Below are 21,510 nucleotides of genomic sequence, written 5' to 3'. Positions count from 1 at the left end.
TCAAAAGCTGGTTCTTTGAAGAGATGAACAAAATCAGTAAACCTCTAGTTAGGTTAACTGAGAGAAAAATGAAAAGACACAAATTACTAACACCCAAAATGAAAGAGATGCAATCATTACTCCATGGACATTAAAAATATAACAAAGGAATATTATGAATAAAATCGCCCATAAATTTGATAGCCTAGATGAAATTGACCAATTGCTTCAAAGACACAATCTACCAAAACTCATATAAGGAGAAATGCATCATCTGAATAGTCCCATATCTATTAGAGAAATTAAGTCAATAATTAATAACCTTCTAGAAAAACAGAAAGAATCAGATCCAGATGGGTTCACTAACGAATCCTGCCAAACATTTAAGGAAGAAATTACACCAATTCTCTATAATCTCTTTCAAAAAATAGAAGCAGTGGGACTACTTCCTAGCTCTATTAAAATTTGAAAGTCTATTGAAATTATGTTGAATCTTAATTTTATCATCTAGTCTCAATTAATAATGGCATTTTTATGTTATATACAGATTAGATACATGGTTTATTTTCCTTCTTAGAGAACGATTTGGGGTTTGTTTTCGTTTTTGTTTTAATTTCTCTGCTGGCATCCAAATACACTGATGTAAGTTTCCAGGGTTTTTTTTTTTTCAGAATTGTAAGATTCTAGAGAATAGATACTATGTCTACGTTATTAAATGTGCCTATTTCTTTGCGTAGAATTTTGCTTAATGGCTGCTTTGCTCTGATGCTTGTTGTCACTTGCAGAGCCTGTCTGTAGAGAGCATCCGTACATACAAGTTGAGCTGGAGAGTTTATAATGTCCTTTGACGTAGCAGCTGGGTCCTCGTTAAATTCCTTTTCCATTTATTTAACCAAATGTCAATAGATGTTTTGAATGGCATTAGCCAAAACTAATCCTACAGCCCTCACTAGAGAGTTCAGGGTTCCTAGATCAGATTCCTACTCTTTATGTACTCTTGTTTAATCTCCTGTATACCCAAATAACTGTACTATCATCTTTCTCAATCTTTATGATATTCTCTGTACAGATGATAAGGAAAATTCAAACAAAGTTGAGTTTCATGTTTTATGGGGAAAGTACAGACTCTTCAGGAAATCAATCACCAAATTCTTTTCAAAATCCTGGCAAACTGTGACAAAATGTGAGCTTAAAGGAATCCACGAGAATCGTTAAAAAAAAACACATCTATTTATTCACACAGTCTACACATTTTTAATGCATTGTTGCTTCAAGGTATCAAATGATAGATTCATTTTCTGTAAAAAAAAAAAAAAAATACTGCCTAAAATCCAGTCAAATCTAAGCTGAACTGTATGATACTGAAGAATATACTTGAATTTCTTAATTATGATAAAGTTTGAATTTAAACAATCTCCAAATATTGACTATTATCTATTACATGCCTCAAACTCAAAATTATGTTAAGAATTAAAGTTCAGGAAGTAATATCTAATCATTAGTTATGCAAACTGCAAAAACATAGGATTCCATACATTTTGTTATTCATTTCTAGTAACTTTAGATTTTAAGTTTTAAAATAGAAAATCTAATCTTACTTTCCTTTAAGCTTTAATTAAGGATGGAATATTCAGAAGTGTCTAACACCTGCTTTATAATAAGTGGAGTATTATTTCAAATGCCAGATGGACCAATTAAAATATTCTTTTGGATGATGTAAAATCTTGTGATGTAAGTTTTTTTTTCCAAATCCAAATTTAAATATGCTCTATAAGAATGTAAAATTATCTAAGTACATATTAATGAAATACCTTCATTTTTACCTTGGAGAGAGTAGGATTGAGTCTCTTTTTTTCTCCTTCTCCACCATTCCATTTTCATTCTTCTCCTCCAGTTCCACTGTATTAGCATTCATGCTCTTGTTTTCCCATGGCTATTGCTGCTAGAAGCAGCTCAGATTATATAGAAATGAGTCCCCAAGAGCAAAGGGAGAATTACAGGCTTTTAACCTTCAAATAACTGGAAATTTAAATTGGTGGAAGATAAAGGCCATAGAGAAAATGAATTTGTATATAAAAATACTTCACAAAGATTGTATCCTCTGCTGGCTCCTATACTTACCCAAACTATTTTGACACAGTTTATGCAGTTCACACAGTGGAACCCCATTTGTAACTTCTCCCTGAGTCATCCATCCAGTATGTATTTCTAACACTCTCGGGACACAAGTTGCAGGTAGATTCCCCCAAAAAGTTTGTGCACAGTCCCTAACATCTTTCTGACAGCCACAATTGTAAATAGCCGATTTTGCATAAAGTGAAGGTGTTCCCTATGTCTAAACAGAAAATAATTTCTCAACTACATTACAGTCAGCAAAAGTTGGTGGTTTTATCTTCTGTTGTTTTTCAGCACTTTGTTCATGTCTAGTTGGTAGCATTCAGCACCTTGTTTTTCATTTTCCTATTCCACAGCAGTTTTCCCTGATAGCCTCTAGGGACGTTTGGGGCCAAGGTCTGGGGTCATTCATCTTTGTATCTCTGATGCTTGGAACCCCCAGGTTGTCTGTGAACTTGGCTATCAGTCATGGCATATGTGGGTCTTTGTCTCATCAATATGTGTGGCGTGGTCTTTTCATACTGACAAATACAGTCACCAGTGTCACCAGAGACCACCTGACCATGGAGCAACCAAAAGGGTACTTAAACCCAAAGCTCGGGTCATGGTGACTCAGAGGCCAAGTATAGGCTGACTCACATTCAAAGAAAGCCTTTCAGCAGGTGTGTACACAGAAGGAACCTGGCAGATGAGATTTTGCCATTCAGCATAGCACCATTTCAACCCCATTCTGTGCCCTCTTTCCACACTGGACTTTTCATGAGGCGACTTAAACACATACTACTTGTCTGTATTTTGGTTAGAATATGCTTACCTGTGTAGCTGTACACACACTACATCCTGTGATTGTAACCCAGTGGCCACAAAAATCATGTTTGCAGACTGGTAAGATCTAACTCCATCTTGAAAACACCGTGTCTGTTAGAAAATCTTTTAAAGTCTGGAGAATTTAGACAACAGTTTAACTGTCCATTTGTAACCTTCATGACATCAGGAGCACAATGGTTGAATTTTATATCTAATAGTGGAGGGCTGCAGCAAGTAGAATGCTTACCAACATTCTACCAAGTCACAGATGCCAGCATTCTGCCAAGGAGATCGGTATAGAGGAGAAGACCTGCTTTTAACGCAGATCTTCAGCAGGAAGTTATCTTCCTCCATGACAGATTCAAGATAGATTGGAGAATGCAGAGTGCACTTTTCATACCATAACACGAAGATCTAACATGAAAGGAAACAGGAAACTCTGGCTTATCCTAAATATAGAGAAAAGTCATCCTAGAGTAATATAAAGCCAAACAGAGAACTAAAATTTTGCTCTCAATTGGAAGTAAGGAAGCACTATGTGACAAAGGTGGGAAACATTTCAGACTTCAGAATGAACACTGAGCAAGAACATAACAAAAAACAAAAACTGTCTGAAAAAAATCAAGGGTGAGAGAGAGAGAGAGAGCGAGATCAAGAGCGAGCGAGAGAGAGAGAGAGGGGAGAGAGAGAGAGAGAGAGAGAGAGAGAGAGAGAAAGAGAGAGTGCCAGGCTATTATATGATATGCACTTGTCCCCATAGAAACAGAATAGAAATATGAGCCAGATCAGAAAAAAGACTAATCTTTGAAACATTTCAATAGTTCATTAATGGGGAGGCATTAGAAGTTTATATATCTCTCCCACTACATATTGTTATCAAAATTTTGTTTAGCTCTTGACTTACAACTCTTAATTAAAGAAGCCCTCCGTGTATGGACAGAGTGGACAAAACTGGATGACACATTCCCGTGACAACCTTGCTTTAATAAAACATTTATGGAGAGTACTTATCATTATACCTTATGCTTAGAAGAGTGAAATGCAAATGCACACTCTTCTGTATTCATGGGTGACTCAACAGGCATTTACTCCAGCAAATCCCTGTCTCATAAAGTTTTTTTTTAAATATAACCCAATGAACAAATAGAGCTCAACTTTCCACTGAAAGGAGATGTATTTCTATCCCTCCGTGTTATATATGAATGTATATATTGGGCTACATGATCAGTGAGATTCTTTCCAGTTCTAAATGTTTGTGGTACATGCACATTATAGGTGTGTGTAGGTACACGTTATAGGTGTGTGTAGGTACATAAGAGTTTCAAGGTCACTCCGGAGACACAAGTTCAAGCGATAATGGCGATTCTCTTTCAGAGACGTTCCCAAGAGGCCACTCTGAGGACTGGGGCTGAGAAGGACAGTGAGAAGCATCAGAATCACAGTGAAGTCTTTTTTTATATATATATATATATATAGAACAATGCATGAGAAAAAAAAATCACCTGACTTTATGTTTCCAAACACACATGAGGAAATTCAGGAACTTTCCCTCCTTCCAGAATTAGTCAATATAAAATAACCACAACAAAGCTTTCTGCTCTAGAACTGTTTTCCGTAAGGTTAGGATTTATACTGATAGAAATCCATGGACATTTTCTCCTTACATGTTCTTGCATTATCTTTCAGTGCCATTCAGTGAACCAGTTTTTACCCCAGATTTTTCAACGCTATTGTCTAATGGCCTATAGTTTCCACTTATCTGCATTTTAAAGACATCTATTCATTAACAGGTGTATATTGAGCATCAACTGTATTCAAAGCTCCTTCTAACCAACATGAAAACTAGCAGAAATTTGACAGAGCTTAAAAACTGATATGTGAGGTTAAATTATATATTAATTATAGGCAGTGCAATAACATGCAATGTATATATTACACATATATTGATAATATACACATATGACACTAAAATCACACAAAAAATATTTAAGGACCAAAGAAGTGGATTGGTCTCACTAATGCAGTAGTATGTCATATTATGCACAGTTCATCATGGAATGAAAGGTTAGGAAAAACTTAGCAAACAATATGGAAATTAGATTGTGCTTTAAAAGCAAATAAACTTCAAATACACCCAGAACTTCAGTAGATATGCAAAAATAACATTAAAAATGGGTTAAAATATAGTGTGTCCAAGACATTTTGAAGTTATAAGAATAGAGTAGACTTGACAAAGAAAGAGGGAACATTGAAAGATCCACTTGGAGGGAAAGTTAAATTCAGATTCTGGAGAGTTTTGTGTTCCAAGCTAAGGAATCATTAGCTGCATTATTTTATATGAAATGAGAAACTATGGCAGGTGTTTTCACAAATAGATTATATTGGAGAAAACTTTATGAAGATTAGTCATTCAAGAATTTGTATTAAGGAAAGAGAAACTAGAGATTACAAAATAACACAGGCACTATTTCAAACTCTGTATCGAATGTGATGAGAAACTGAACTGTGTGTCATCTCTACGTGGAAGGAAGGAATTGAATGTTTTCAACAGGTGCTTTTCAGAGCCTTGGCAGGTCTTAGTAAAGGATTTAGAATGGCAGTGGGAGAACACGTAGAATAATCCAGGTTTTAATCCTGGATTTGAAAAATGCTTCTATCATTAAAAAGGAACAGAATGTTTTAAGAGGTATGAACACCTGCATTACAAAAGTTGAGTTTGGGGTCCTAATGGATCATCCAAAGGGACATGATTATGAAGAAAGATAATGATACAGGACTAAAGGTCAAAGCCATAGATAAATATGGGTAATGATGTCTGAACAAAAAGGGAGGGAAGCTGCAAATGAGAGATCACTTCTGATGATCAGTGTTGCAGACTCCATGGTGTGCTGAAAGGTAAAGCGGATTTGGGGCAACAAGAAATGGGGGAGTGGTGTACATCACTAACATTTAACGATAAAGGGAAGAAATAATAGGAAACATCAGTAAACAGATATTTTGTTTTAGATGCACTAGATTCAGCCAAGTTGTTATTCATGAGTGGAGACAAACAAAATTCATTCTCATATATTCAAGGTCTTAGAATACACATAGAATATAGATACTTTGCTGGATATATATCATTTGAAATTTTAGAACATGTGAAGATTTAATACCCGCAATCCAGGATTTAACAATAGTGAAACACCAGAAAAAAATAAGTTAATATTGAAACACCTTAAACATACAAACGCATAACTAAAAAATTATGTGTGTATGTATATATACATGCATGTGTGTATTAATCTGCATATACTTATGTGTTAATCAGTACTTCCAGAGCTTGTAAGAGGGTCATGAAAAAATAATTAAAACATAGACCTGAATCTAGCTCCAAATGAGTCTAAGAAGAATAAAAATAATGTGTATCAGAAGTTTTAAAAGATGCTCCTGAAGTAAAGAGCTGTGACTCTTTGGACCTAAAAATCCCATGGACATGGAGGTCCAGGCCTTCCCAGTTAACCTGTGCCCTTAAGCCCTCCTGTGGAGAAACGTGTTGGCTGTCAGGACCTTAGCAGAGGAGCGAGTCCCTGGACATAACGCCGTCTTATATCACAGTTAAAGAATGAAGGTAAAAACAATTTGAGAGTCTGGGCCACAGTTTGCTCAACTCAGACATGCACTGTAGACCTAAAACATAGTAGGGTCTCAGTTAATAGCTTTTAAACAGAATTAAAAGACTGGGCCCTAAGTTAGTCATTCACACTTTCATAATACAGCGTTTTTGTAAATGTGCCATGAACTCAGAGTCTTTTCTCTTCTATAATTAAAACTTTAAATTCTCTTTGCTTTTTTTTTTTTTGGGGGGGGGGGTTGGGGAGAGGTAGTGTGGCTACAACAAAGGGAATATTAATTTTGGAAATTTAGTGAGATGCGTTTCCATTGATATGATTCTAATTTAAAATTCAAAGGCATCTGAACAGGTTTGGGAAAAGGAGTTGAGGGCCTCCTGGCTCTTTTTTTCCATTTCTTTTACCATCCTACCTGTCTAGCGGGCATGTCATAACCCGACCAGGAGTTTCAAAAATAAATGATTGCAGCTGTCAGTGCTTACTGCCTGAATTTTCGACTTCCTTTATGAATATTTGGGCTACATTGTGTTTTCGAGTAGCAGGCCATTCCTGAAGGAGGCATGATGGGTCTTTCATGTAAATTAATTTCTACAGCTGTAACTTTCACGCCTAGCCTGGGGCTCTTCTCTGTGACTTCGCATTTATTTAAAACAGCATTTTGAAAATTAAAATGCATTTTTGTTGAGTTTAACTTTTATTGGAGACAGCTTGAAATTATTACTCGATCTGCATTTTAAAAACAACTAATAAACATGTCCCTTTTAAATAATTGCTTGCTGAAGACTTCTCCACTCTGTCATTCTTGTATCTGCCTCATCTGCTTCCAGTACAGTCTTCCTGTCTCCCTTGCCCTCTTCATATTTCATTCAGTTTGCTGTTATTTTTTTTTCTTTCCATTAACTTAAGGAAACTTTTATTCAAGCACACGATCCAGCCCAAATTTTAAAACACTGCCTTTTGAGTTCTTCGGAAATGTAGGTTTTCCAAAATTGCAGTGATCACCCAAGATACTGTTTTTTCAGCTCCTCGCTATATGTCTATTTTTGTTGTCCTGTTTTCCACTGTAATTTATTTCAAATGAGATTACTTGATGTTAAAATTTAATCAAGAATTTTCTCAATGTATGTTTTTAGAGGTTATGATAAAATAAGTCACCGATCTTATACACATCAGTTTTATTGGCAGATTCAGCTTCTAGACCAGCTCCCAGGTATTTACATAAACAGAGTTGATGTGGGCTTCATATTGGTGACACTGTGACACTATGTGGTGACACATTAGTTATTCTGTGAAACTGCCTAACAGATGAAGGCAAGAGAGAAAAAAAAAACAAAACAAGAAACATAAAAACTCAGAATCATAAGCTAAATATTACCTCCAAATCATCTGAGGATAACAAAATTATGAAAAAAACAAAGCTATGATTAGAGCAGAATTCATTCATTTAATAAATATTTATTGAACAACTACTATGTGCCAGGTGCTCTGAAATCTCATTGCCTCTAATCTGAACAGGACTCATGGTCTAGTGATTGAATACCAACGTATTTTTCTTTCCTCTCTTGAACTAAGGATTGTATAAGCAACTTGTCCCACTTTTAAAAGTGATCTTCAAACAGCCAAAAAATTGCAAGAGGAATTGACAATTGTGCAAGTGATTTTCTAGGTTCTAGCTCTTGGTCTCAGACCTGTGCATGCTAGCTGTGGGAGAAACAGAACCAAATATCAGCTGCCACTCCAAACCATCTGTGGCATCTTTCAGGAGAATACCTGAATGTTACAAAGAATAAATATTATAGAAAAACAAAGGGATTCGTTTAATTACCACAGTGCCCTTCAGTTGATTGGGTGTTTTTGATTCTGAATTGCCAAACATTATTAATTATTTTGAAGACATGTCCATGAAGCCCAGAAATTAAGCAGTTGCTTTGGCTTTCTTAGGTGCTCACTACACACAGTCACGGCACCACGAGATGACTGGTGTGTTCAATGTTACGCACAGAAGAACCTGTGATGACTTTTCTTCCAACCCTTGTCCAGTAGATGTACAAGGCAGACACATGAGCTGAGAGCACAGAAAGGGGACCTCTGATCTTTGGGCAACTTCTCATCCACAATCAATGTACCTGTGACATGCTAGTTTTCACTTTTTAATTTTTCTTATCCTCTGCTGCTGTAATTTCTCTCCATTTCATCCTTCCTTAAAAAAGAAAATAATAAGTCTCTTTACTTCTCTTTATCATCATGTGGATGGCTTCTGTTTACACCTGCTAGTACTCACAAACTGATACTCACAGACTTTGCAGAGCCTTTTTAAAAATTCAGGAATGGAGAAGTTGTTGTTTAATTTTACACCGATAATTGTAACCTTTCTATATTTACAAGTGCTTTTAATGGTCTTTTCCCTCAGTTTTACTGACACCAGGAAATTTGGGGTGAAATTATGTCACCTTGCAATGTTATATATGATCACAACTGTACTATGTTTGCTGTCAACTTTAGCTAACTGATTTTAATGATACGCTGCATTAGTCCAGTGCTCCCTCAGACTGCTTAGGTAGTGCTTAGATAAAGTATTTCTATGGAAATCCATATTGGAAAAGACACATGTCTGCCATCATCCATGCTAATTCATGATCATGCATCAAAAATCTATGGGCGAATTTTGTGCTGGTCTATTTAATGCTAAAGCTTTAGTTTTACCACTTCTTCACAATTGTCATTAATTTATAAAACACGCAGTCTATACAAATAGCCATTTATATTTTCTTAAGAATGTATGTTTAAGTACTTTTTCTCCCCCAAATACCACAAATGTGAATCTAAATGTTAGTTCTGATCAATTCTATGTACAAACCCATAGGTGACTTATTTTAATATTCCCAATCTTCAATTTCTTTGTTGGTTAAAAGAGGAATAATTGATAATAGGTAAGGAGCAAGCAGTGAGGGTAGATTTCACACGGTGTATCACCACCGAAGTAAGCATATTCAAACCTCCTCTGTCCTACACATGCTCGCTGCTTCTCTGGGCATCAGAGAGCTCCGTCTTGGCTTGGAGAGACATGGAGCACATGTGAACGCTGGACAACTCAGACTGGAGCACAGGAATATCCTGAAACACAGACAGACACGATCTACCTCTGTCTCTAGAAGGTCCTAGCCTGAGATTCAGGAGGACAACTGCTTAAACTCAAAGAGCAAATGTTGTATCTAGGCTGCTGATTGGCTTTCAAGCACTCTCTGGAGTCCTCTTGTAAGGAATTCCCTCTTTCCACTTAGTTACACCCCCAGGATTCTAGATTGCCTTCCCAATACATCATCTTTTCCAAAGTTAACCTCTTCCTCTTTCCCTCTCTGTTGAGCAAACGGGTACAGAAGAAACCTGTGTTGCCATGCTGAGTAAGCATAAAATAGCATGTTTTAGGAAAACCTGTCCAAGCGGAAAAGCAGTGTCCTGCTGACCATCACCCAGCTCTTATTTTCAAACAGAGGCATGCCTTCAGGAGGTTCACGTTAATGGGCATACCAAGAAAGGACTTCTGAGGACAAAGCTATTTTAAGGTTCCATGTGTTTGTAGGAACAGGTGGCAGGAAACACCTGCAAGAATATAAATGTTCTTCCTTGAGGAACTAGCTTTGTTTGAAAAGTGGAGACTGAGATCAGCAACAGGAATCTACTAACTCAAACCTGCAGAGACAGATTTGTACTCAGATTCTGAAAAGGAGAGGAAATGCGCCTCCAGAGTTATCCGTACTTGTTTCTCCTCATTATTCCGGTTCAACCACCCTCAATTTCTATAGATTGAGAAAGGGAATGGGAAAAAGAAGTGTCATCCGTGTATTCTCTCTGGGATTTTATTTTCAATCTTCTCTACCAGCTTCCTCTGTGGTCTGCCTTTTTGTTTCTCAAGAGCCTAATTAGATTTTTTTAAATACATAAACAATAGTTTATTTCATTATTCTGAAGACAATGCTGGAAGGGGCTAGATGTTCTGGAAACAAGGAAAGCAGGAAGATAAATATGTCAAGATCTTATCCTGCTACTTCCAGCTCACAGGGTTTTTCTTGAAAATTAAATGACATAGAGTATGTGAAGCATTTATCCTAATGCCTGATAAGCACAAAGTAAGGGATTGATTTATTGAGCTTCATTTAGATAGCTATTAGTTAGAAGTCAAGTTTGTCATGAAATGTCCCTTATACAGAAGTTAAAAATGAATGCAATAGCATGTTTCAGACTCAATTCAATATAGCAGTTTGGTAATGACTACTTCTTTAAATCCAGTCACTTTAAGATGACTTGTTCATTTGAGGTGTATCTGTTAATTGTCAAATAAAACTGGTTTTGTTATTCAGCCTCTAACACTTCTGTTTATTGTCATAAAAATCTATGGACTATCTGGGGTGCAATAAAAAAAATACTGAACCATTTAAAACTATATTCACGATAAACGAGACTGATAAGCAAAGTAAACAAAAATCTAATTTAGCGTTAGGTTGGTGCAAAAGTAATTGAGGTTTTGCAATCGTTTTTAACCTTTTAAACTGCAATTATTTTTGCACCAAGCTAATATTAATATTTACTTCTAATAAGAATCTGTTGGTTATTAAGGATTATAAATAAGACACATTCAATATCTTTACAAAGATCCTAAGTGTTAGGGATATTTAACCCCATTTCTTGGGAAGGGAAAAATAAAGGTAGGAGAGAAATACACAAATGACCCCAAAATGACACATAACTAATATGTCTAGAACTGAAGTCTAGATCTGACTTATTTTCTAACTTAAACTCTCACTATCAAATCAAACTGCCTAAATCCCCCACTTCTCATTTCCCCAGAACTGGTAGCTTGGAGAAAACTTCACTGGTGGTGTGCATAGTATACTTATTTTTCTGAGAGTTATTATAGAATGTCTTATCCTTGTAGTTCTTCTAACGGAAGAAATGAAGTGGGGTGAAAATGCCACGAGAATACTGAGGGGTATTTATCTTAATTATTTTTCAGCTCTTTTGGCTATAAACAAGCAAAGTCTTTCTCATCTAAAATAAGTATTAGACAGGAACTTACCATTAACAAACAGGAAAATAGTACCTGGATCTTAGGGAATATTAATGAAGCTCCCTAATCATCTAACCTATTACCCAGTTGTTACAATGTATGACAAAATTCAAGTGAAATTTAAGGTAATTTCCATTAATTGCTAGAACAGCAATATTATTGGTTGTTCTTTTCCTTTTAACATTATCAATCCAGATATGTTGGATGGCCTGGAATTTTCACACTGAATATACCTTTCATTCGAAAACTTATTTTAGTTTTCATTTTGATAAGTAAGCCACAGAACACCTGTGAGGTCACTAATAATAAATGCTTGCAAAGGGATTGCTCTAACAGTTTCTCATTGCACACAGCATAACACTGTCACTTCATGTACTGAATAGCTAAAAATAAATACCTGAGAACATGGTCTATGTGTATCATTATTTGGGAGGAAGAAACCTTTATTTCAACCAAATAAGCACATTACCACATAGGCATTTGACTATCTGTATTTTCTCTGTTACATTGAATTCCTATCCTGAGTCCTTCAGTTTAAGCTACAGAAAGAATCTTCTGACCCAGAATAATACATAACTTGATAGTCTCATAATCGGGGGGCCGGTGATATTATTAAAGAGCCAAGCAGGCCAAGGTGAAGATTGCCTTCTCGATGTAAACTAATGGGCTAAAAGAAAAGGTTTGAAAATTTCAAATCTGTGCTAAGAAGTGTTTCTTGTCCCTATTGCACACGTTCACTCACTTACATATACGCCTGCACCTAACAAATACTTGTTTATCAGTTATGAGATGTCTGGAACTAGCATATACTCAGCTTTGCTGACAGAGCGGGGCAACACAGCAGCCAGGGACCTCTGCGCCATTGGAGCTGGCATCGCAGTAGACGGTGGGGTGGGAAGATAAACACAGAATGTCAGAGGGTGACACATGTGACAGAGAAAACTAACACAGGGAAAGAAGTGATGGGAGGTAGGAAATTAGTCCTTGCACACATAGCCATCTGGAGATGGGATTCTAGCAAAGGAATGAACCTGGAGCCCTTGACTTTGAGACGACTGATGTAAACTGACATAATGGGCATGATCGTGCTCGTTCTCATGATCCCACAGTGGGTGGTTCTAGGGAAACTGTGAGATTGGGGAGAGGGAACAGGACTGGGGGCCCTGCCAGCGTCGTGCAGAAGTCTCAGACCCCCGTATCCTGCCAAAGCTCATGTGAAAGCTCACTGAGAGGCGTGGACACTTCTGGATGATTTACAAACACTTAATAATCAAATCCTTGGAAAGTTAGAAAAAAGGTTAAAAAACAATTTCTACTGAAAGTTATGTAAATCAATTTAATATTGGAGGAGAAAAGAGGGACATTTAGCAATGTAACTGTTGAGAGGCTGGCAGGGGGGCAATGATTCTTAAAGCTTTCACTTTAAGTGGTGTACACTTGTATTTAAGTCAGAAATAATATAAGAAAGTGGTGGGCATACATTAAGGTATTAGAAAGCGAAACTCTTTTCTGCAGGAATGCAAGTTTACTGAACATGCATCCTTTTATTTAAAAATAGAGTGAGCTTGAGTACCTGTTAGGATTTTTACCAGGGTCTAAGAAATCTCAATACAAAGAATAAAGAAATATATATTTATAAGAGTGAGTGAGAATTCATATATCAAATCTACATGCCCTTTCAATTCTTAGTGGAAAAAGCACATTAAACAAGACCCCTACTTCTCCCAGCACTACTGTTTATTAACACTGCATGAACTGGGACTGATTTCTTATAACCTGAAGGAGGTAATCATGGGATCTGGATTTAATATTTATGTCGATTTGCAGCTACCATTGAGAGAGTTTTTGAAGACTTTGGAAGGATTTGAATGACAATATGTAATTTCCTGATTAGAAACAAGGCAAAATTTTTCAACTCTCCTACTTTACTGTTGATATTACTCACAAAAGGTAACATTTTGGACCAATTCAAGAAATAAGCCAACCAAATAAATTAAGTAATAGATTTATTGTGAAGTCTGTATGCAAATGAACAAGAAAAAAGCCAAACAGGCAAACAAACAGAAATGCATATATATATACACTCACTTATACAGCAAAGAAGTCACCTCTCGTTTACATACTTAGCTATCTGATATCCTCTGCTTAAGACTCTTCCAAGTTATAATTATGCATTGGTCCTTTATGAAATTTTGATTTTGTGATATGATTTGGTATAAATGTAAAGAAATCTCAGTTTTGGAAGTTAAAGGCGTATACTAATACATATTTCAAATTGCCCAAGATAAAATTGGTTTTTATTTTACCTCCCCACTCCACATGTCACAATGTTGTTTTTAAAATGATGAATTACAGCTCCATAGAAAATATGTTAGATTTTCACACAGAGATCATTCCATTAATGTGATTCAGTCGAAGGATATTTCATCTGTTGTAGTCAGAAAAGAAATGACAGATTGCTAAGGAAGATGAACTTCTGATTAATAGAAATGCACACATGGCTACAGAAAAATGATTTGTTGAGAAATCTAAAACAAGAAGCAACAAATTTAAAGACACAAGAAAAGTCAAGTGTTAAAAATTAGTCTGCACTACATATTTAGAATGTTTTCACAATTTATGTGTTTTACAAATATTTTAAATAATTAAAAATTACGACCTTTTAAAGAATGAAACTAAAATAAGTATTAAAAGTACCAATTTATTTCTTCATAATTGCATGATCCTTTTTGAATTTTTTGTAAATTATTATCTTGCTTCTCTTTATAATTTTACCATATCTATAATTTCTCCTATATTATACAAATATATCTGTATTATATAAATAATAAGATATGACTTAGCTTTGTCTGATTTTAAAGATGGAATCGTACAACATGCATTTTTTTTGGTACTTTTATTTCACTAAGCATATTCTTGAGATACATTCATGGTTTTGTATGCAGTTCATTAATTATCTATTATAATTTGTTAGTGCTATCAATGGATGTTTTGATTATTTGAAGTTGTTTTTTTTCCCCTTTTACTTTTAATGCTGCTATGAACATACATACATACATACATACATACATACGCGTGTGACTGTGTGTGTGTGTGTGTGTGTGTGTGTGTGTGTGTGTTCTTCTGGTATCATGCACAAGAGTTCCTATAGGTATATTATCTATGAGTGGGATTTTAGGGTTGTAGGGTATGCACATGTTCAACTTTATTAGGTAATACCAATGTTTTCCAAATTGTCGCGAACAAATTATGTATATCCCTCCCTACAGGATGTGCATCTTCCTCTTTTTTTACACCCTCTCCTATACTCAATAATGAGAAAAAATTAAATTTTAACTGTCTGATAAGGTGGAATCATGTCTTTTCATTACTAAGTGACACTATTAATATCAATGAGCCTAGTGCTCGATTCGTCAGCACATATACTAAAATATCAAAGAGCCTAGCATCTAATCCTTTGTTTATTACACTTCAGTGTTTCTTTTGTGAATTTGTATCTATTAGTACCTCCTGTCAGTTTTCTATTAAGACTTTTTTTTTTCTTTTCTGTGATAGATTTATAGAAATACTTGATATAGTCTGGATATACTACTTGGTCAGTTATTAGCATTGCAGACGTCTTCTCACAAATTGGGCTTTGTCTTTTAACTTTATAGTGTATTTTGATGAGCAGATATTTTTAAGATATTTTAAATTAACATTTATCTGTTGAGATAGCTTTAGATTAACACACAGTTGTAAGAAATACATAGAACAAACAGAATAAACCCAAAGAAATCCACACCAGGACACAATAGTCACCATTTTAGAAATGAAAGGCACAGTCTTGAAAGCCATGAGAGAGAAAGAACATCTTCTCTACAGAGCATAAACAATTCAAATGATAGATTTCTTATCAGAATCCATGGAAGCCAGGGAGACAGTGGGACATTTTCCAAATGCAACAAAACAAATAGTCAATCCAGAATTCTGTATCCAGTGAAGTGTCTTTCAGTAATGAAGTAATAATCAAAAAGACAAAAAGATTCAAAAAAAGGAAAACAGAAAATAATAAAGTGGCAGACTTAATCCCTAGCATGTCGATAATTACATTGATTGCAAATGGTCTACATAAGTTGATATCTGGTGAGCCTTGTATGCTCATTTAGTTCTTCAGTGCTGACTGAAAAGATGTTATCCCTTTATGTGTCTGTATATACATTTTTAAATCTACTCATCAAGTGTTTTCAACACCCTCTTTGAGTTTTCTTAATTTTTTAAGTAAGCTAAATAGATAATTAATTTCCCAGGATTTGTATATCATGACCTTATGCATTTCATATTTTAGTATTATATCCATAAACATGTTATGTTTACATATATGTATATCTTATTTATTGTATTTCAATGTAGTTTTATATTGTTTACATCTTTTAAATCTTATAATGGATTTTTTTCCTAGATATCTTTTGATTAAATTTATAGTAAGTGGCATTTTTAATTGCATCTTCTAATTATAAATGCATTATTGAAAAACAAGTGACTTGTGCTTGGATCTTATATCTAGATAGTTTGATGAACTCACTTATAAATTCTGAATAGATATAAATATATTTTATACATATGTGACTATCATAGAATTCTGACTAAATCCTTACAGGATATTATGCTATTTTCCAGGTCTTTACATCTTTCTCTCCCAATTTATATTTTTTAGTCTCTCTATTTCAGATCTTTTTTCATAACTAGACATTAAAATTCAATAACTTCTTTTTGCCCATGTTTAATCATTGTATAATCTACCCATTAAATCTGAATTTAATTATGCATTTTTAATTTCTAGAAGTACTGTTTAGTTCTTGTTCAAATCTAATTGGACATAATGGTATTCTCTGGTTCTTATATCATATTTTTATTATTTTAATCATATTAAATGCATTTAATTTATATTCAGCATATGATTTGTCCTATATCCACAGTTTTGTGACACGGGTTCTGAAGACTTTTGGTATTATTACTCCAGGTCACGGTGGCTTGTTCCTTCATATATTTAGTGCTCTTTGATTTTGATTTCATGTTTCTCAAATTTTAACTGTGGGGTAATTTTTTCTTTAGGACTAGGTTTAAAGTGTTAATTTACCTCTACCTGTTATCTAGGAGAAATATCAATGCGGGCTCTCTTTACAATTTTCGCTAAAGGTTTTCAGACAACACAGCTCATACAATTCTTTCCTCAAAGGAGCGTAACTGTAGACTAGTAGTTAAGAATTTTCTACGAACACTTCTCTTTATACTGCCTTCAATTAGATTTAGTGCCAAATTAGGTAGATGTTGCACCAGATATATTTGCTGTGTAGTTCCTCATGTTTATAATTGCATAGGTGATGAGCACAGACTCATCTCACTTGTTATGAGCAAAAGTTCCAGTGATCCAACCACACATGGCTTTAATGTCCAGCTATGTGTGTGTATAAATTTATTCAGCCACATTGTTATCTATAAAAGAGTTCAAACTGTTTAACATTTCTCTTATATTGATTGTGTTTGACTTTGTGTTCTACTTAATTTTGTATTTCACTTTCTTATTAGTGGTTTGTACTAATGTGAATGGGTCAAAATTTTAAAGTCAAAAATTATTCTAAGCTCATCTCTGTATATCTATATCTATATATCTATATCTATATATCTATATATGTGTGTGTATGTGTGTGTGTGTGTGTGTGTGTGTATATTCTCAACTACAAAATTGAATGACATTTCTTAAATGTCAGCCTCATGCTCATATTTCACTTTATCCTCTTTTTTCTGTCTGGAATACTATCCTAACCCCATCCTCACCCAGTCCCGTGTGGTGAATATCCATGACTCCCTCCAAGGCCAGGTGAGACATGGAATTCAGGAAACACTCCCTCATTATCTGCTCCTACAATCATACCACATTGCCAAGGATTATTAATTTTATCCATATTTTTTGAACATTAATAAAAATTATTCATTCTCATTTCAGTGTCAAATCCCTAATTGAATATCTGATTAGAGGAAACTTGACCTTCCTTGTTATGTTGTTAAAATAACGTGGAATAATCTGTTTCTTCAGATGGGAGAGTTCAGAATTCAAAATACTGTATATAAAGTAAATCTTTATTTCAAAGAATGAAAAATGACTCATGACACAGAAAGGAAATTGATGAAGAGTGACTTGAAGTAATAGCTATGTAACTTTAAAAATATAAGGGCATGCATTTAGGGAACAGTTTTTTCTTTTTTTTTTAACGTAATGCAGTTTTGAAATAACAAAGAAATGAGACTCGGAGGCAATTCTTTTCAACTATGGTTCTGAGATGTCCACTACTTCGAAAGTGGAAAAGTTACATTTTAGTAATAGATTAGAAAAAAAGTGAATTAGCAGATCTGATAGAATTGCACTGGAGATGTTAACATCGGGTCGTAAAAACCAATAAATCACCATTCGAAGGGATACAAAACAAAGCCCTCTTACAGATGTGTATTTGAAAAATGAATCATGCACCACCCAAGTAAACACCTAAATGAGAACGATAAACTGGGTAGAGTTTAATTGATTATACTGATCTCACTATGACAAACAAGGCAATGGCTTTTCATTCAAATTTATACAAGAATTACAAAGGTTAGAAACAGTTCATGGCTTTAAGGTCCCTTCATTACCCACTTTCTTCCCCTTCTTCTTCCCCTTCTTTTGTATCTTAAACCATATCCATTTAGCATTCAGCCAAAAGAAACAGTGGGGCTCTCTCTCGAACCTGCCACTGATGATTTATTAAGCTCATTTTCTATTCATTTGTTTATAGATCAAACACAGAAAGAGAGACTCAACAATATTGAACATGTTTAATAAAAAACACACACACCAAGTATTTAAACTTTGTGTTGTGCCACGTTAGACATTTTGGAAGAAAGACAATAATGACACACAGGCAATTGCTTTGATGTAGCCTCCGAAATCAATACGGCTACTTAGTACGAGGTAGACATTTCTGTATGTTTAGCATTGGCACTCTTTCCAGAGTATGACATTTCAGGTAAATGTGCTTTATTGTAGACATGAGAAAACAGATAAATGACCTTCTTATTGACAGCCTGATTCTCACTCGCTAACCTTTTATAAATGGGGTATCATTAATCTCCCTTTCACTACTACAGCAGTCTCCAAATTGGTTGACTGGGCACCCCATTAGTAAAAAGTTTTTGTTTTGGCTACTCTATTGTTTATAAAAAATAAAATGTATCTCTCTTACGTAGATTATGAAATATACACATATTTCCAAAAGTAGAAATTGTAAATGAATGTGATAAACATTAGCAAAAGAAAGTTCTAATGTTTTCCTTCTGTACTTTGTGGATCGTCTAGCTCCCTGAGGTAAGCATGTTTCATTCTGAAGACTGTCATTTTAGAAAACCTGTGTGTTTTTGTGAGACACAGCAAATAATTAGAGTAAGTATCTACAGGTTCTAGAAAACTACAAGCGCTTCTCTGACAGTTTCCCATAGAATCAGAAGATTTTCATTAAGTAATCTTCATGTTTAATGAACATTACGAATCTTTAATATCATTTCCACATAATACCCCATTTACCACCCAGTTATAAAAGCAAATGTCTCACCCCTAGCTGGTATTTCAGAGTGAAAAGATTAATCTTAGGTCCAGCATAATTATGGGATATTCTACACAGTCTAGCTTGTTTTTATTGAATCAACTTTTAAATAAAATGATTAATTTATCCATTCTAAAAAAAAAATGAGCACAGGATATATTATCAAGCTAGACTCCCTGGTTCTAGTGTATTAAGCATTCATGTGTGGGACATTACTATCTAAGTTTCGTCATTTAAGTGGTTTTACTGTTGATTTCAGTTGTCACAGTTCAATATGCAGAAGGAGAGTGGGTAGCAGTGTCAGCTGTACCTGTTTCCACTTAGCAATGAGAACAAGAAGTATGACTATACAGTTGAATTATTGTAAAGTACATCTACCGAAAAATAATTTTAAAAATTCAAGTTATCAAAATCTAAGTTACCAAAATCAGGGGCTTTAGGGAGTAGCTGCATTTGCACTAAAATCTCCCTTAACTTTAGATTCCTAAAAAATAGCGCAATGATAAAAGTGGTTGTCATTTAGAATATTCCTTCATTTTAAACTCACTGCCCTGTTTCACATTAATAGTGCTCCTTTTTCATGATAAAAGTAGATCAATGATTCAGTACAGATCATAATAAGTCTTCTCAGAGACCAAGATCTAGCTGGTGAGTATTTGATAGAATATTATAAAGTCTATGTGATTACTGGACTATTCAGTTTACCCAGGCAAAGTGAAGTATTTTAGCAAAAGAGAAATATTGACTTGAAACTGCATATTGACACCTACAATGCAAAGCTAACCAGAAAAAGAGGGAACATATTGTATCTTATGACTGTATATTACTGTACTCTCAAAAATTCAATTGTGACCATGGGATGTTCCTTTCATGAAAGTTTTTAGGCACCCACATAGCAAATGAAGCATTGCACTAAATGAAAACAGATATGAGAATTAATTTTAAACTTCTGGGGGCAGTATGAAAATCAACAACTATTTTAGGAAACAAACAACAAGATGTGATTATGATTATATGCCCTGTTATTGTTTTTTAGGAAACACCTAGGAACCTAAAGACTTAGAATTTAAAAATCAGAGGATGCATCAATTTAATTCAACTTTCTTTTGTTTTTATAAATGAAGAACCTGAGGGCAGAGAAGTGAAATGTCTTCCTCAAAGTCACAAAGCAAGATAATGCAAAATCAAGGCCAAACCCTGGCATATATTCCTTAGCCTAAAATATTCTTTCCATTACCTCACCTATAGCACATTTCCTTGACTCTAATGATATTATTTTATAACTTAAAAAGTAAATTTTATTTCTTTTAACAATGAAAAGTCACTTTAAGTCCACCTTGGAAAACAAGGTTGATCTTTACAAAAAAATTGTGTTGTAACTCTAAAAAATGAAAATAATTTCTTTCTCGTTATCCTTTTTTGAGAGCAGTTTTAATGAAATAAAATATATAAAATAAAATAAATATAACTATTTTATGAATTAACAATAATATATGTAAAATGAAATATATACATAAAACAAATATAAATACATGTACATAAATTAAAACATATAAATGTATGTAAATAATATACACAGATATGTATGTATATACAAATATACACTATATACACACACATATATACAACATTCAAAAATATTACATAGATTTGGATTATTATATTTACGTATTTCAAGAATCAGGTTTTCATTGTTTGATAATCATTGCCTGTGAAATATAAAATAATTAGTGTGGGATACACTGAAACACAGAAAAAATATATGACAAGACAAATGATGTAATTATTTACAAGGAGATTTGACCAGAGAGAAAAGGAGGAAAACCAATAAAATAGTAAATCTCCTGCTGATCAGCAAGAATCTCAAAACTTTTCAAATGAAGATATTCTGGGAGGTTTTCATTATACTACATATACTTTTAAAATTTTATAACTATAAATGTGGGATTTTTCTTGCCAAAAATGAGGCAAAATAAGGCATCTTTAGCAGATTGATAGATCTCTCATATGCACAGCAATTTTGAGGAAACACAGTTTCCTCAATTTTTGAGGATATATAGTTTGTTTCACTATGTTTAGTTTGATATGATTTTATTTTAATGTTGGCTTTAATTCCTTCTTTATATTCCAGTGAGATTCATGACTTCCTTGTGGGAAAGTCATATGCTTTGTTTTTGTCCTATCTGTTAAAATTAAAGAAAAAATATATAGTTTCAACTGGAAACTATCAACTGAAAAAAGTATGAAAAGAAAATATTGCATACATATATTATGTGTTGCTGGATTGTATTAGGGAAATTATATATATAAATATGTGTGT

This window comes from Rhinolophus hipposideros, assembly GCF_964194185.1.
Source record: "Rhinolophus hipposideros genome assembly, chromosome: 18".
Classification (NCBI taxonomy): domain Eukaryota; kingdom Metazoa; phylum Chordata; class Mammalia; order Chiroptera; family Rhinolophidae; genus Rhinolophus; species Rhinolophus hipposideros.
The sequence above is the reverse complement of the archived record's forward strand: the minus strand, read 5'-3'. Positions refer to the sequence as shown.